This window comes from Amblyomma maculatum, chromosome 1 (assembly GCF_055883805.1).
Source record: "Amblyomma maculatum isolate TAMU_Amacu chromosome 1, ASM5588380v1, whole genome shotgun sequence".
Lineage (NCBI taxonomy): Eukaryota > Metazoa > Arthropoda > Arachnida > Ixodida > Ixodidae > Amblyomma > Amblyomma maculatum.
Genome location: NC_139344.1, coordinates 312,885,027 through 312,901,109, shown reverse-complemented (window position 1 = coordinate 312,901,109; position 16,083 = coordinate 312,885,027). Strand labels below are relative to the sequence as shown.

At 45.9% G+C, this 16,083-nt stretch overlaps 1 long non-coding RNA gene across 1 annotated transcript; it reads left to right on the top strand.

Moving 5' to 3' along the window:
- The first annotated feature begins 4,016 nt into the window (after nt 1–4,016).
- On the top strand, nt 4,017–14,809 carry LOC146207129 (uncharacterized). The gene is made up of 3 exons (XR_014703311.1): nt 4,017–4,139; nt 7,770–8,058; nt 14,705–14,809. It is a non-coding gene; the product is annotated as an uncharacterized LOC146207129 (long non-coding RNA).
- The last annotated feature ends 1,274 nt before the right edge of the window (nt 14,810–16,083 follow it).

The window sequence follows — 16,083 nt, the reverse complement described above, 5'->3', positions numbered from 1 at the left end:
GAGATAACTGGGCGTCGTCCTGCTCGGTGGTCATTTTGCAGCGGCGGCAGTTCGTGGAATCACCTTCTTATAGAGGAATCCTGCTTTTTACAGTTTCCGTGCTGTTTCTCTGCTGACACAAGCCATCGTGGTAACCTTTGGGCGTGGTGCCGGCTCTACACAAAGCCCTGCCGGCCGTGCCACGCTGCAAGCCCCGAAGCCCTGATCACCTCGCATCGCCATTTCAACGAACTCTGCCAGCGTATGCGCAGTTAGTACACTGCAGGGACTGAGATAACTGGGCGTCTTCCTGTTCGGTGGTCATTTGGCAGCGGCGGCAGCTCGTGGAATCACCTGCTTATCGAGGAATCCTGCTTTTTACAGTTTCCGTGCTGTTTCTCTGCTGACACTAGCCATCGTGGTAACCTTTGGACGTGGTGCCGGCTCTACACAAAGCCCTGCCGGCAGTGCCACGCTGCAAGCCCCGAAGCCCTGATCACCTCGCATCGCCATTTCAACGAACTCTGCAGGGTATGCGCAGTTAGTACACTGCAGGGACTTAGATAACTGGGCGTCTTCCTGCTCGGTGGTCATTTGGCAGCGGCGGCAGCTCTTGGAATCACCTGCTTATCGAGGAATACTGCTTTTTACAGTTTCCGTGCTGTTTCTCTCCTGATACAAGCCATCGTGGTAACCTTTGGACGTGGTGCCGGCTCTGCACAAAGCCCTGCCGGCAGCTCCACGCTGCAAGCCCCGAAGCCCTGATCACCTCGCATCGCCATTTCAACGAACTCTGCCAGCGTATGCGCAGTTAGTACACTGCAGGGACTGAGATAACTGGGCGTCTTCCTGCTCGGTGGTCATTTTGCAGCGGCGGCAGCTCGTGGAATCACCTTCTTATCGAGGAATCCTGCTTTTTACAGTTTCCGTGCTGTTTCTCTGCTGACACTAGCCATCGTGGTAACCTTTGGACGTGGTGCCGGCTATGCACAAAGCCCTGCCGGCAGCTCCACGCTGCAAGCCCCGAAGCCCTGATCACCTCGCATCGCCATTTCAACGAACTCTGCCTACGTATGCGCAGTTAGTACACTACAGGGACTGAGATAACTGGGCGTCTTCCTGCTCGGTGGTCATTTTGCAGCGGCGGCAGCTCGTGGAATCACCTTCTTATCGAGGAATCCTGCTTTTTACAGTTTCCGTGCTGTTTCTCTGCTGACACTAGCCATCGTGGTAACCTTTGGGCGTGGTGCCGGCTCTACACAAAGCCCTGCCGGCAGTGCCACGCTGCAAGCCCCGAAGCCCTGATCACCTCGCATCGCCATTTCAACGAACTCTGCCAGCGTATGCGCAGTTAGTACACTGCAGGGACTGAGATAACTGGGCGTCGTCCTGCTCGGTGGTCATTTTGCAGCGGCGGCAGTTCGTGGAATCACCTTCTTATAGAGGAATCCTGCTTTTTACAGTTTCCGTGCTGTTTCTCTGCTGACACAAGCCATCGTGGTAACCTTTGGGCGTGGTGCCGGCTCTACACAAAGCCCTGCCGGCCGTGCCACGCTGCAAGCCCCGAAGCCCTGATCACCTCGCATCGCCATTTCAACGAACTCTGCCAGCGTATGCGCAGTTAGTACACTGCAGGGACTGAGATAACTGGGCGTCTTCCTGTTCGGTGGTCATTTGGCAGCGGCGGCAGCTCGTGGAATCACCTGCTTATCGAGGAATCCTGCTTTTTACAGTTTCCGTGCTGTTTCTCTGCTGACACTAGCCATCGTGGTAACCTTTGGACGTGGTGCCGGCTCTACACAAAGCCCTGCCGGCAGTGCCACGCTGCAAGCCCCGAAGCCCTGATCACCTCGCATCGCCATTTCAACGAACTCTGCAGGGTATGCGCAGTTAGTACACTGCAGGGACTTAGATAACTGGGCGTCTTCCTGCTCGGTGGTCATTTGGCAGCGGCGGCAGCTCTTGGAATCACCTGCTTATCGAGGAATACTGCTTTTTACAGTTTCCGTGCTGTTTCTCTCCTGATACAAGCCATCGTGGTAACCTTTGGACGTGGTGCCGGCTCTGCACAAAGCCCTGCCGGCAGCTCCACGCTGCAAGCCCCGAAGCCCTGATCACCTCGCATCGCCATTTCAACGAACTCTGCCAGCGTATGCGCAGTTAGTACACTGCAGGGACTGAGATAACTGGGCGTCTTCCTGCTCGGTGGTCATTTTGCAGCGGCGGCAGCTCGTGGAATCACCTTCTTATCGAGGAATCCTGCTTTTTACAGTTTCCGTGCTGTTTCTCTGCTGACACTAGCCATCGTGGTAACCTTTGGACGTGGTGCCGGCTCTGCACAAAGCCCTGCCGGCAGCTCCACGCTGCAAGCCCCGAAGCCCTGATCACCTCGCATCGCCATTTCAACGAACTCTGCCTACGTATGCGCAGTTAGTACACTACAGGGACTGAGATAACTGGGCGTCTTCCTGCTCGGTGGTCATTTTGCAGCGGCGGCAGCTCGTGGAATCACCTTCTTATCGAGGAATCCTGCTTTTTACAGTTTCCGTGCTGTTTCTCTGCTGACACTAGCCATCGTGGTAACCTTTGGACGTGGTGCCGGCTCTGCACAAAGCCCTGCCGGCAGCTCCACGCTGCAAGCCCCGAAGCCCTGATCACCTCGCATCGCCATTTCAACGAACTCTGCCTACGTATGCGCAGTTAGTACACTACAGGGACTGAGATAACTGGGCGTCTTCCTGCTCGGTGGTCATTTTGCAGCGGCGGCAGCTCGTGGAATCACCTTCTTATCGAGGAATCCTGCTTTTTACAGTTTCCGTGCTTTTTCTCTGCTGACACTAGCCATCGTGGTAACCATTGGACGTTGTGCCGGCTCTACACAAAGCCCTGCCGGCAGTGCCACGCTGCAAGCCCCGAAGCCCTGATCACCTCGCATCGCCATTTCAACGAACTCTGCCAGCGTATGCGCAGTTAGTACACTGCAGGGACTGAGATAACTGGGCGTCTTCCTGCTCGGTGGTCATTTTGCAGCGGCGGCAGCTCGTGGAATCACCTGCTTATCGAGGAATCCTGCTTTTTACAGTTTCCGTGCTGTTTCTCTGCTGATACAAGCCATCGTGGTAACCTTTGGACGTGGTGCCGGCTCTGCACAAAGCCCTGCCGGCAGCTCCACGCTGTAAGCCCCGAAGTTCTGATCACCTCGCATCGCCATTTCAACGAACTCTGCCAGCGTATGCGCAGTTAGTACACTGCAGAGACTGAGATAACTGGGCGTCTTCCTGCTCGGTGGTCATTTTGCAGCGGCGGCAGCTCGTGGAATCACCTGCTTATCGAGGAATCCTGCTTTTTAGTTTCCGTGCTGTTTCTCTGCTGATACAAGCCATCGTGGTAACCTTTGGACGTGGTGCCGGCTCTGCACAAAGCCCTGCCGGCAGCTACACGCTGCAAGCCCCGAAGCCCTGATCACCTCGCATCGCCATTTCAACGAACTCTGCCAGCGTATGCGCAGTTAGTACACTGCAGGGACTGAGATAACTGGGCGTCTTCCTGCTCGGTGGTCATTTTGCAGCGGCGGCAGCTCGTGGAATCACCTGCTTATCGAGGAATCCTGCTTTTTACAGTTTCCGTGCTGTTTCTCTGCTGATACAAGCCATCGTGGTAACCTTTGGACGTGGCGCCGGCTCTGCACAAAGCCCTGCCGGCAGCTCCACGCTGCAAGCCCCGAAGCCCTGATGACCTCGCATCGCCATTTCAATGAACTCTGCCAGCGTATGCGCAGTTAGTACACTGCAGGGACTGAGATAACTGGGCGTCTTCCTGCTCGGTGGTCATTTTGCAGCGGCGGCAGCTCGTGGAATCACCTTCTTATCGAGGAATCCTGCTTTTTACAGTTTCCGTGCTGTTTCTCTGCTGACACTAGCCATCGTGGTAACCTTTGGACGTGGTGCCGGCTCTACACAAAGCCCTGCCGGCAGTGCCACGCTGCAAGCCCCGAAGCCCTGATCACCTCGCATCGCCATTTCAACGAACTCTGCCAGCGTATGCGCAGTTAGTACACTGCAGGGACTGAGTTAACTGGGCGTCTTCCTGCTCGGTGGTCATTTGGCAGCGGCGGCAGCTCGTGGAATCACCTGCTTATCGAGGAATCCTGCCTTTTACAGGTTGGTGTACAAAGCACTGTTATTATTGCATCAACAATTATCCAACAATGTTGCTGCCGCTGCCATAGCGTCACCCTGCAATTGTTCCTTTCGTGATTGGTTTGCTGTAATGCTTTTTTCCCCTAAAATTTTCAGCTATGTCTTATAATTGCCTCTCATGTCAGTTTCCCATTGATTTGGATGAAGGATCGGGTTCAGTGCAATGCTCAGAATGCTCGAGCGAGAACCACTTTGGCAAGTGCGCTGGCGTAACCGAGAAATCCTTTAAGGGAAAAACCGAGCCCGCCAAGGCTAATTGGAGATGCCCAACGTGCAGAAGCTCTGCGACAAGAGTTCAAAGCGAAGTTGAAATCGATGTTCTGATGGCCATTAATGAAAAGCTCGAAAGCTTGCTTGCACTTTTTGAAAAAATTAGTGACATGGAAAAATCTGTTCAGTTCATGTCACGAACGTTCGGTGAACTTGAGCAGAAAATAAGAAGACAGGACACAGAAATAAAGGCGCTCAGAGAGCGGGTGGCAGAATTGGAAGAGACGGACTTAGCTCACGCTACAGTACAAGTTGATCTTGAGCAACAAATAAATGACCTAGAAATTCGCAGTAGGCGGCTTAATCTAGAAGTGCATGGTGTTTCTGTTGTCGTGGGCGAAAACCTGTTATCATCTCTGAATCAGATTGCCGACACGCTTCAAGTGCCTCAGTTCACTGATGCAGGCGTCGCACTGGCTCACCGCCCGCCAGCCAGGCGAGATAAAATCCCCGGAATTATTATCCGGTTTACCAAGCAGCAGACAAAGGACGGATGGCTTCAGAAAAGGAACGCGCTCAAAGACAGTGAATCAAACGTTTTCATTCAGGAAAACCTAACTCGCTACCACAGAGAACTTCTTCGGGACGCGAAGGATAAGGCAAAGGAAAAAGGCTATGCTTTTCTCTGGTACGTGAACGGAAAATTTCTGGTTCGAAAGACCAGTGGTGCAGTTGCCATCGTTATTAAGACCAACGCTGACCTTGATGGCCTGTAACTGACGCATTGGTCGTTCTAATTTGTTGGAAAAAAAAAGCGATGGATGACACTCGCTATTATTTGCCCAGTGATGTGGATCAAGTGGTGTCAGATTTTCCGGCAATCTCTTACAAATGTATTCACCTGAATACTAGGTCAGTGAAAAATAAAGTATTCTGCCTGGAAGAATTTTTTGCTAGTTTTTCCTTTGAATTTTCCGCAATAATGTTAACCGAGACGTGGAGCACAAGTGACTGTGATGTTTTCAGGTTGAAGAATTATACGACGTGTAATGCAAACAGACATGTTCGCGGAGGTGGTGTTGCACTATTGCTTCAGGACGACGTTGAAGGCGAATTACTTGAAGCATACACTTTAATTACCCTAGATTATGAAATTATTGAAGTTTCTACACAAAGTGCTGTGTTCTCTGTGTTATCGCCCTCCTAACGGTAATATTGCATAATTTTTAGTTTTATGATATGTTCCTGGCTTTTGTTGTTCAGTATCACAATAAGAAAACCTTAATAGCTTGTGGTGACTAATATTCACTTAGGTAATCCAAACCCATCTGCTAGAGATTTTAATATGACTGTTATGTCTAATGGCTTTGTTAACCTGATCAATACGCCAACCAGAGTCACAAGCGAAGGCCATTCAGTTCTCTATTTAATTATTACTAACTCTATGCAGCTGAATGTTTTTTTCTTGTGTTTTATCTTGTTGTGTTAGTGATCATCTTCCTTTGTTTGCTTGCATTGAGAAGGCTAGTACAATAGGAAGTAAGTCCGCATCAATCACATACCAAGCTATTACAGAATCATGATTGAAATCCTTTAGTGATGCACTCATGAAAGTAGATTGGAGTAAGATAGCTGAACTTCATGACGCAAATGTTGCCTATAATACGTTTGACGATTGCTTTAAACAGATATATCACGACTGCTTTCCTCTTGTAACACGTGTGAAAAGTCGCAGAATCCGCAAGCCATGGGCAACGTCAGAGCTTCGCAGAGAAATACAAATGAAAGACAAGCTGTATAGGAAATTTTTGAGCAGCCAGAAGGTTTAGGACCTTGCGGTATTTAGGAAATATAGGAATAAACTAACTAAAAAACTGCTGTCTGCACGAACAGCCTATTACGTGTCGTTTCTAGAGGTTAAGAATGCTCGTCATGGTGTACTATGGTCGAGATTGAATACACTTCTGCAGCTGGACAGTTCACGCACTGCATTAACAAAATTAAATATTGGAAAGGAAGTTTCTGGTGTTGAACTGGCTAATATATTCAATACTTTTTTTACCGAGCTTGGCTACTCGTGCTGCCGGATCTGACGCTTGCAAATATGTTCGAATTCAGAATGATGAAACAATTTTTCTGCACCCAGTCCCGGTAGGCGAAGTAGTGCCGGTGATAACAAATCTTAACAATAGCAGTAGCTGTGGCATTGATGATATCTAAATACGGCCAGTCAAGCATGTAGTTGATGTAATTGCTCCCATACTTGCTCACCTCTTTAACATGTGTTTAGAAACTGGAGTTTTTCCGGTAATAGTGCAATTAGCAAACGTTGTTCTTTACAAAAAGGAGATCGCAACGCCCTCGCCAACTACAGACCAATCTCTATTTTTGCCAGTGTTTTCGAAAGCCTTTGAGAAAATTCTTCATCTAAAAATGTCAAATTTCATCCATAAATTTAACTTGCTAACACCATTTCAGTTTGGCTCCTGCAAAAGCAAATCAACTGAACTTGCATTACTCCAACAAAAGGAATATATAATAAAGCAACTAGAAAACAAAGCTATTCTCATTGGTGTATTTGTGGACTTCTCAAAGGCTTTTGACCTGGTAAATCATAAAACCTTACTAAATACATTACACTGCTATGGTATCCAAGAGAAAGCGCTCTCACTGTTAAGTTTCTATTTGTCGTTTAGACAGCAAGTGGTGTTCATAAATGGCACACGGTCTGAACCGAAGCCGCTCTTCTGCGGTGTCCCTCAAGGCAGTACGCTAGGGTCTCTGCTCTTCAATATTTATTTAACGATATTGTCAACATTAGCGATAATGCGAAGTTTTTCATCTATGCCGACGATACGAGCGTATGTTTTTCGGGTGCAAATTTTCATGAACTTATCAAACAATGTAATGCCACAAGGAAAGCTCTTGAGATCTGGTCTGCAGTTAACCTGATGCAAATAAACGAGACCAAAGCTGTCATATTTAGGCAAAAAACAAAAAAAAACAAAAAAAAAAGTTATCCCACCGCACGATAATATTATATTAACCTCGGGGCTGTAGAAATAGTTGAACAGTTTAAATGCCTCGGGGTTATATTTTCTGCCAGTATGTCACGGGATTATCATGTCAATTATATCTTGAAAAAAAAAATAGCTCAAATCACTGGTGTTATAGGCCGTCTAAAATACATACTTCCCACAAAAACTTGGATTCTGGTATACAATTCAATATTGAACTCGCATTTGAACTATTGCCAGTTAGTGTGGGGTACTGCAACATTCACTAACCTTGAACGTATTCATTTAATGCAAAAACGATATCTCCGAATTTGGAGCCGGCACGCTTGCCGACATGCAGCTTACATCGCTTCTGTTGCTGCAGGTTGCTGGCGCCCTTGCAGCGGAGCTTGTTGGGTCGACCGAAGAGGAACGTCGGCTGTTCTGGGTCTCCCTTCGTCTGCAGCATTGCCGTGGGTGGAAATGACAGCCGGCGGAACGATTCATTCGACCATTATCAGCAACGTACTGCTACGGAACGGGACTATCTACAGGGACCGTCATCAACTTCAACCTACGGAAGCCACGTGACACGGACCAACCGTACTTAAACGAGCGACACACTGGCTACGTGGGATTTGGAGCCGGCATGCTTGCCGCTTCTGTCGCTGCAGGTTAGTCGTAATTATCCAACTCTGCTTTGTAGATTATTGATTGCTCTGCCGGCTCCACGTCCCGCATGTGCTGTGTCTGTTTGTCGTAAACGAACATCGATAAGGCTTTGTAGCAAACGTTTTCGTCTTTTTGCGCATAGGGCTCTTTACCTAGCACTGCTATTACTGCTTTCAGGCGATGTTGAGTTAAATCCCGGCCCACTGGATGCCAGGGAGCTAGAACTACTTAAAGGTTTGCAAGAAGGTCAAACTGCAATATTGAGTAAATTAGAGAGCATTGACACTAGGCTAGCAAAGCATGAAGCAATAATGGCAGAAATTAACAACAAACTGCGAGTGACAGACGGCCAGATTGCAATGCTACACGATACAGTAAGCAAACAAGAGAGCACCATCACAAACATAACAAAAGAAGTTAGAAGACTGCATGAAAAACACGTCGACTCAGAAAACAGAAGCCGTCGAAATAGCCTAGTCTTTTATGGCATCGACGATGAATCTGAGACGTGGGAACAGTCCTAAGATTTGCTCAAAAGTGTTTGTAAAGAAAATTTAGGTTTAGAATTGCACTCAGTAGAAAGAGCGCACCGTATAGGTCGCTATCACGAGCAGAAGAAAAGGCCGATTATTTTCAATTTCGCCTCCTACAAAGAAAAATCCAATGCTCTTTCCAGTGCTAATAAGTTCAAAGGAACTTCATACAGCGTTGACCAAGACTACTCATCCGAAACAACAGATATTCAGAAACGGTTTTGGGAATATGCCAAGGCCAATAAAGCGGGAGAAAACAGTCGCGTCAAATCAAGCGCCGATAAAGTAGTTGTAGGTGGCAAGATGTTTAGGTGGGACAAAGAGAAGAAAGAAGTTGTCCCATTCATCAAAAATAAATGGCAAAGACACAGGAAAAGAGGGCGTGGCAAATTTGATTTGACTGCGATAACAGTCAATTGTAGAAGCGTCATAAACAAAGTTGACGACCTTGCTGCTCTTATCAGTTCTGTACAAGCCAATTTAGTCTTTGGGACCGAATCGTGGCTGGATTCTTCTATCAAAGACAGTGAAGTGTTTCCGCATGACTTCGTTGCTTATCGGAAAGATAGGTCTCGTATGGGTGGTGGCGTCTTTTCCCTAGTTAGCCGCTCTTTACTCATCTGAACTAGATATGGGCCACGACGATGTAGAATCCGTATGGTGTAAAGTAACAATGTCAGACTATTCATCGTTTGCCGCCGGAGTGTTCTACTGGCCCCCAAACTCGTCTATCACCACGCTGCAGATTTTACAAGAAATGATTTCCGAAGCCTCTTGCCATACTTTGCAGGTGACTTTGCCCGACTTGAAATGGCATGACGGAGCTTGTGAGTATGCAGATGGTGGAAGCTTAAACTTGGAAATGAAAAGTATTGTAGATTCATTCGGTTTAACGCAGTATGTGACTGAACCTACTCGTGGAACTAATATATTGGACTTATTTTTATGTAACTCGCCAAATATGATAAAGCTTGTGAATGTCATTCCGGGAATAAGTGACCACCATTCTGTAGTCGCAAGTATTAAAACTAAAAGTAGCAAACAAACAAAACACGTGACCAGGAAAGTGTACCAATATGATAAAGGGGATTATGCCAGCCTGTCAAGGAAGCTTTTTGATTATTTACCGGTCTTTGAATGCCTCTCTGATGATTGTGACGTTCATGAATTATGGATTAATTTTAAAGAAAACTAAAGGAACTTAGCGATGCCTAGATTCCCAGTGTCGAACATACCGCACATAAACCGCATATGAAACCATGGGTGACTACGCGTATCTTAAAAATAGTTAGGAAACGATATTTAAAAATTATCAGAAAACTAAAAGCATTCGTCACTTTGAAAATTTGCGTGCTGCAACCTCTGAGTGCAAACGGAATATAAAGGGTGCAGAGGAACGCTATTTTGAAAAACTTGGCAGAGAAGTAAAATTGAATGCCAAGGCTTCCTGGAAGTACATGAAAGGATACGGAGCAGATCCAACGGAAATCAGCGAAATAGTTTTTAATAATGAGGCGTTATTAGATGATACTGAACTTGCTTGAATAACTACTTCCGGTCGGTACACTTACCAAAGCACAGCTGCAGTCCTTTACATCAAATAAGTGCTGTTCAGGCTATGAAACCAGTAGAGCTATATCTGTGAATGGAATCAGAGCACTAATAAATAAAGTTACGATAATAAGGCAAGCTGACAAGATGGCATTTCTCCTCGAATTCGTAAACATTGTGCTTAACCTATTTCTCTTTATCTCTATGTAATCTACAACAAGTCGCTATCTTGCGGTGCCCTTCCAGACGATTGGAAAATTGCACACATTGTTCCCGTTCATAAGGGGGGGTCAAAAAAAGAAGTCGCTAACTATAGGCCTATCTCACTTACCTTCATACCGTACAAAGAAATAGAACACATTTTATATAAAGAGATAATAACACACTTATCGGCAAACAACTTACTGGCTTCAGAACAACATGGGTTCCGTAAGGGCTTATCTTGCACAACACAACTTATTGAATTTTATCATGACCTTGTATTTATTCTTGACAGGGGTGGTCAAATCGATTGCATTTTCCTGGATTTTCATAACGCATTTGATACTGTTTCGCACCCATTGCTTTTAAGAAAACTTGCTGCATTAAATATTAATCCTACAATACTTGCCTGGATCGAAAGTTATTTATCTTCCCGCCGACAGTGCGTGGTATTAAATGTAATGAAATCTAGTTTTGTAGATATAACATCAGGTGTCCCACAGGGCTCAGTTTTAGACCACTTTTGTTCTTAATATATATAAATGACATTTGTTCCGGAATCAATTCCAGTATACGGTTGTTTGCCGATGATTGTGTTTTATATAGACAAATTATAAATCGAGACAACGTTGCCCAGTTACAAAGTGACTTATGTGTTCTTGAATGGTGTTCTAAATGGAAAATGAAGTTAAATCCTAAAAAAGTGTTCATGTTACTTTTGCACGTAAAAAACGTAAGTTAGCCTCAGAGTATAGCATCAGCGGTATTGTAGTGACACAAAGCGAGGCGCACAAATACTTAGGTGCGACACTTACAGCCGACTGTTCATGGAAAACACATGTGGATATCGTAGTTGCAAAAGCCGCCAGGACCTTAAACTTTATACAGCGAAATCTGAAGCACGTCCCGCCTTGTCTGAAATCAACAGCCTACTTAACGTACGTTCGACCACTGCTCGAATACGCTTGTGCCGTATGGGGCCCTTGGCAAACAACACTGAGCAATAAACTTGAAAACATTAAAAATAGAGCAGCACGGTTTGTCATGTGTCTGTACTCGAGAACTGATAGCTGCACCGCCATGAAAAATGAATTAGGATGGGAAGCCCTCTCCTCACGAAGAAGGGAATTACGACTTAAACTGTTGTACCAAATATACCACAACAAAACAGGCATTCGAAAGGAAATATACTTACATAGGCCACATTATGTCTCTGCTCGCACAGATCATTGTTTTAAAATTTTGGAATACAGTGCCAGAACATGTATGCCAGTTCCTTTTTTGTTCGATCCATCAGTTAATGGAATCGGCTTTCAGGTCATCAAGTGTTCTCCATAAATGATGTTTTTTTTTTTCCACTCTGTAACCCCCCTGCTGTAGCGACCTCGGGCTAAGCGGGGTAATCATTGAATAAAGAATAAAAAGGAAAATATAGTTTAAAGTCGAGTTTGACGGAAGCCCGTCTAGTCGGGATGGGACATGACGAAAATTAAACGGCACCGACCAAAATAAGAATGATGGAATAACGTTTCAGCTCCCACACGGGAGCCTTGTTCGCAATGAGGCGAAATGGGGAACCGTTGCCTTAAATGCGGCGCATCACAGAACCCAGACATCTTGCGTATACAGGGGGCAGATTAACATGATTACGGTTTAGCGTATTTGCTGTTGTCTGAATGATCAGCGACTCAAGATAGAGCCGTGATGCTCTGTTCCTTTCTTTCGCTATCACACGGGCCTGTGCCCAGTCAATATTGTGTTTGGCAGATACCGAATGTTCGGCCAGCGCGTTCGAAGCCACCAGCCGTTTCCTCACGTCGTTTCGATGATCGCGCAATCTTCTTTCAAAATCCCCTGACTCGCCAATGTACACAGCTGCGCAGTCGGCACATGGATTGCGTATACGACGCCTAGGAACTTTTCCTTTCTGAGTGGGTCCTTCACTTGCACCAATTCTCCCCTGAGCTTGTGGGCTGGCACATGCGCAGTCTGCACGTCGTAGCGACGTAGTATGCGTACCAGCGTTTCACTAACGCCTGGGACATATGGAATCGATGCCCGCTTTCGGGTGCCTGGGATCCGATGCAGCGCAGGGCGTGCAAGCTGGCGTTCCACTTAGTCAGTAAAATGTCCAGGTTAGCCGCAAGCAGACAAATCATGGCGTATGTGCAAGGTGTCAGCACAATTACGGAGGAGCGAGGCAACCACGGAACCCTTTGGGAAACAGGGTGAACAGAAGTGAAATGAAGGCAGTGGCCGGTGTGCCTTGGTTTTCTGTATACTTTGAAGGTTAGTGCTGACGGTTCACGGGAGACCAGTACATCCAGGAATGGGAGGCGGCCATTGACTTCTTCTTCAACGGTAAACTGTATTGCTGGTTCCATACTGTTAAGGTGTAGCCTAAAAGCGTCCAGCCTTTCTTTCTTCAAGACACAAAAGCAATCGTCCACATATCTCAGAAAAACTTTGCAGGCACTCGTGAACGATGCTAGAGCCCGAGTCTCGAGGTTTTCCATTGTCAAACTGGCCACCGTGACTGAAATCGATGCCCCCATTGCGGCTCCGTTAACCTGCTTTTACGGTACTTGCTCAAAAGTGAATTAGGTGTTTGAGAGGCAGAAGCGAAGTCTAGCCAAATCCTGTACTGCGAAGGGAGACCTTTCTGCAGCGTGCGGTCAGTTTCGAGGGCGGAGGTGCAGACATCCACGGCAAGGTCTATCGGCGCGCTTGTAAACAGGGACCTTGCATCAAACGAGAAGAGTGTCTTGAAGAAAGAAACGCTGGACGCTTTTAGGCTACACCTTAACAGCATGGAACCAGCAATACAGTTTACCGTTGAAGAAGTCAATGGCCGCCTCCCATTCCGGAATGTACTGGTCTCCCGTGAACCGTCAGGACTAACCTTCGTATACGGAAAAACAACGCACACCGGTCACTACCTTCATTTCACTTCTGTTCACCCTGTTTCCCAAAAGCGTTCCGTGGTTGCCTCGCTCTTCCGTCGAAACGAAAGAATATGCACAAAAAGAGAAGATAAGTGTGCTGACACCTTGCACATACGCCATGATTTATCTGCTTGCGGCTACCCTGCACATTTTATTGACTCAGTGGAACGCCAGCTTGCACGTCCTGCGCTGCATCGGACCCCAGGTACCCGAAAGCGGGCATCGATTCCATATGTCCCAGGCGTTCGTGAAACGCTGTCACGCATACTACGTCGCTGCGACGTGCAGACTGCGCATGTGCCAGCCCACAAGCTCATGGGGAAATTGGTGCAAGTGAAGGACCCACTCAGAAAGGAAAAGTTCCCAGGCGTCGTATACGCAATCCCATGTGTCGACTGCGCAGCTGTGTACATTGGCGAGTCAGGGAATTTTGAAAGAAGATTGGGCAATCATCAAAACGACGTGAGGAAACGGCGGGTGGCGTCGAACGCGCTGGCGGAACATTCGGTATCTGCCAAACACAATATTGACTGGGCACAGGCCCGTGTGATAGCGAAAGAAAGGAACAGGGCATCACGGCTCTATCCTGAGTCGCTGATCATTCAGACGACAGCAAATGCGCTAAACCGTAATCATGTTAATCTGCCCCCTGTATACGCAAGATGTCTGGGTTCTGTGATGCGCCGTATTTAAGATAACGGTCCCCGTTTCGCCTCATTGTGAACAAGGCTCCCGTGTTGGAGCCGAAACGTCATTCCATCATTCTTCTTTTGGTCGGTGCCTTTTATTTTTCGTTACATATAATTTACCGTTCCGACATCTAACTGCAGCTTTCTTTTGTCATTCCTGAGTTATTAAAGCACATAATCTTTATAAGTATCGCCTCAGTGTTAATTTTAACAGAAATCAGTAATAATGTAACAAATCTTACGAATTTAGCAGAACTAAGGAAAAAAGAATCAGTCTATCCAACAAGACGTGGCGAAAAATAAACAGTGCAACACCTCGACTAAATCTTGGTAGGAAATGCCTTCAATGCACTCTTCCATCTCTTCTAAATAGGTATATCCACATTAACCTCGTTTTTTTTTGTTTTGTTTTTCACTTGGTGAACTACATAATTTGTTTTTGAATAACATGGTTTAAGTTTCATTATGTATACATATTGCTGTTTCGTGTATTCTCTGGAGTTTCCTTGATGTGCTTGTTTTTTTAAATTGTATAAACTCTTGTGTTGCCTTCCTGCTAATAATTAGGATTGTAGACTCGTCAAGCTGCCCAAGGGCAGCTTTTTTCTACGATTCCTCCATCTGTAGTGTTAGATAGGAAATAAACTTTGACTTTGACTTAATCACAATAAAGTAGTATACCCGCCATCCGCAAATTCCACTGCACATCTAGATGCTTTTTTCATTCAGACAGCAAGGGACTGGAATCGCCTTGCTGCCGACGCAGTTCATCACGCTCATCCAGCATACTTCAAAGCATTCATTGAAAGACTCGCCAGTGAACTGCAACCGCCCTCAAATGCCCCCATAGGGGCATTCGAGGTATAAATAAATAAATATGAAAAGGTATTTATTCCCTTTCTATGGGCTCTAAAAGCGCGCATTGAATGCAATTACACTGATGATCTGAAAAATAATCAGCTCTAACTCTCCACTTTCATTCACTCTTTTTGCCCAAACATCGTGTAACATTAGGCAAGTATTGAACTGCATTTTTAACCTCCCCAAATGTAGACATGTATCTAGTGAACGCCTGGTAGAGTTCAATGTAGTTAAAATATAGAATGAGACACGGGAATTGTGGAGTTTTATGCGAGTTAGGGTGACATGATGCAAAGATTGAATTATCCACATTTGAAAGCATATGAAAATTTACTGCGTCTCTGCCTGACTGATTAGGAATAACGGGTCTACAATAGTTTTTGCGAGAAAACATTTCTAAGCACAAAAGTTTGTTCCCGAATAGACGCACTCCTGCTCTTACGCGCGCTCCTTCTAAATCTTTTGGAGGAATTTTTTTATTAAGTTATTACATTGAAACTTCATTGCATGTGCGCTTCCGAGGATTTTGCGCAGCGGAAATTGGACTGATCCAATGAGTAGGGCATGCTTTAAACCAAACATTTCGCTCTATGCATCACCGTACGCTAATATATGAGGTAATAAGGGGGTATGAGCGTTAAATCGATAAGTCATTAAATTATTACTACCTCCCACCGAGAAAAACGAAAGCTAACGTTTGAAAGGCTTTGCAGAAAACGGGTTTCATCACATGTACGATGAGTGTTAAGCCCTGCGAAAAAGATTCATTAGATGTGCTGCGTCTACCAGCCGTACCATCAAACACGTTATTAATACTCTTATTTCCTTGTGAGACATTTTCGAAAAGAGATATTTCTGAGACGGAAAGAATAGCTACGGGCACTGTGCAGAAATCATAAAATTGCTTTAAAACGCTTCAGACATCACATTAGTGAATCATACGTTGACAATCAAATTGGCCGATAATATGAGCCTGACGTAGGTCAGTGCTTTCGAAGCAGTCGGAAGCTTCTGAAAGAATCTACAGCCCACGCCACGTACCTAGGAGCACCAAACAGGAGGCCCCTTTAAAACAACTTTTATTGCAAAATATGACACATTTTGAAGCAAATTTTATTAGGTCTGTAAAGCAGGTTTATTGCCGCAAGTAGCTTATCAAGTAGTTCCTAAAGAATCAAAAACCCCTGAAAAAAGAAATCTGTTCGGCGCATGTTACCCGAAGCAGCGATTTTCATGAAATAAAAAAG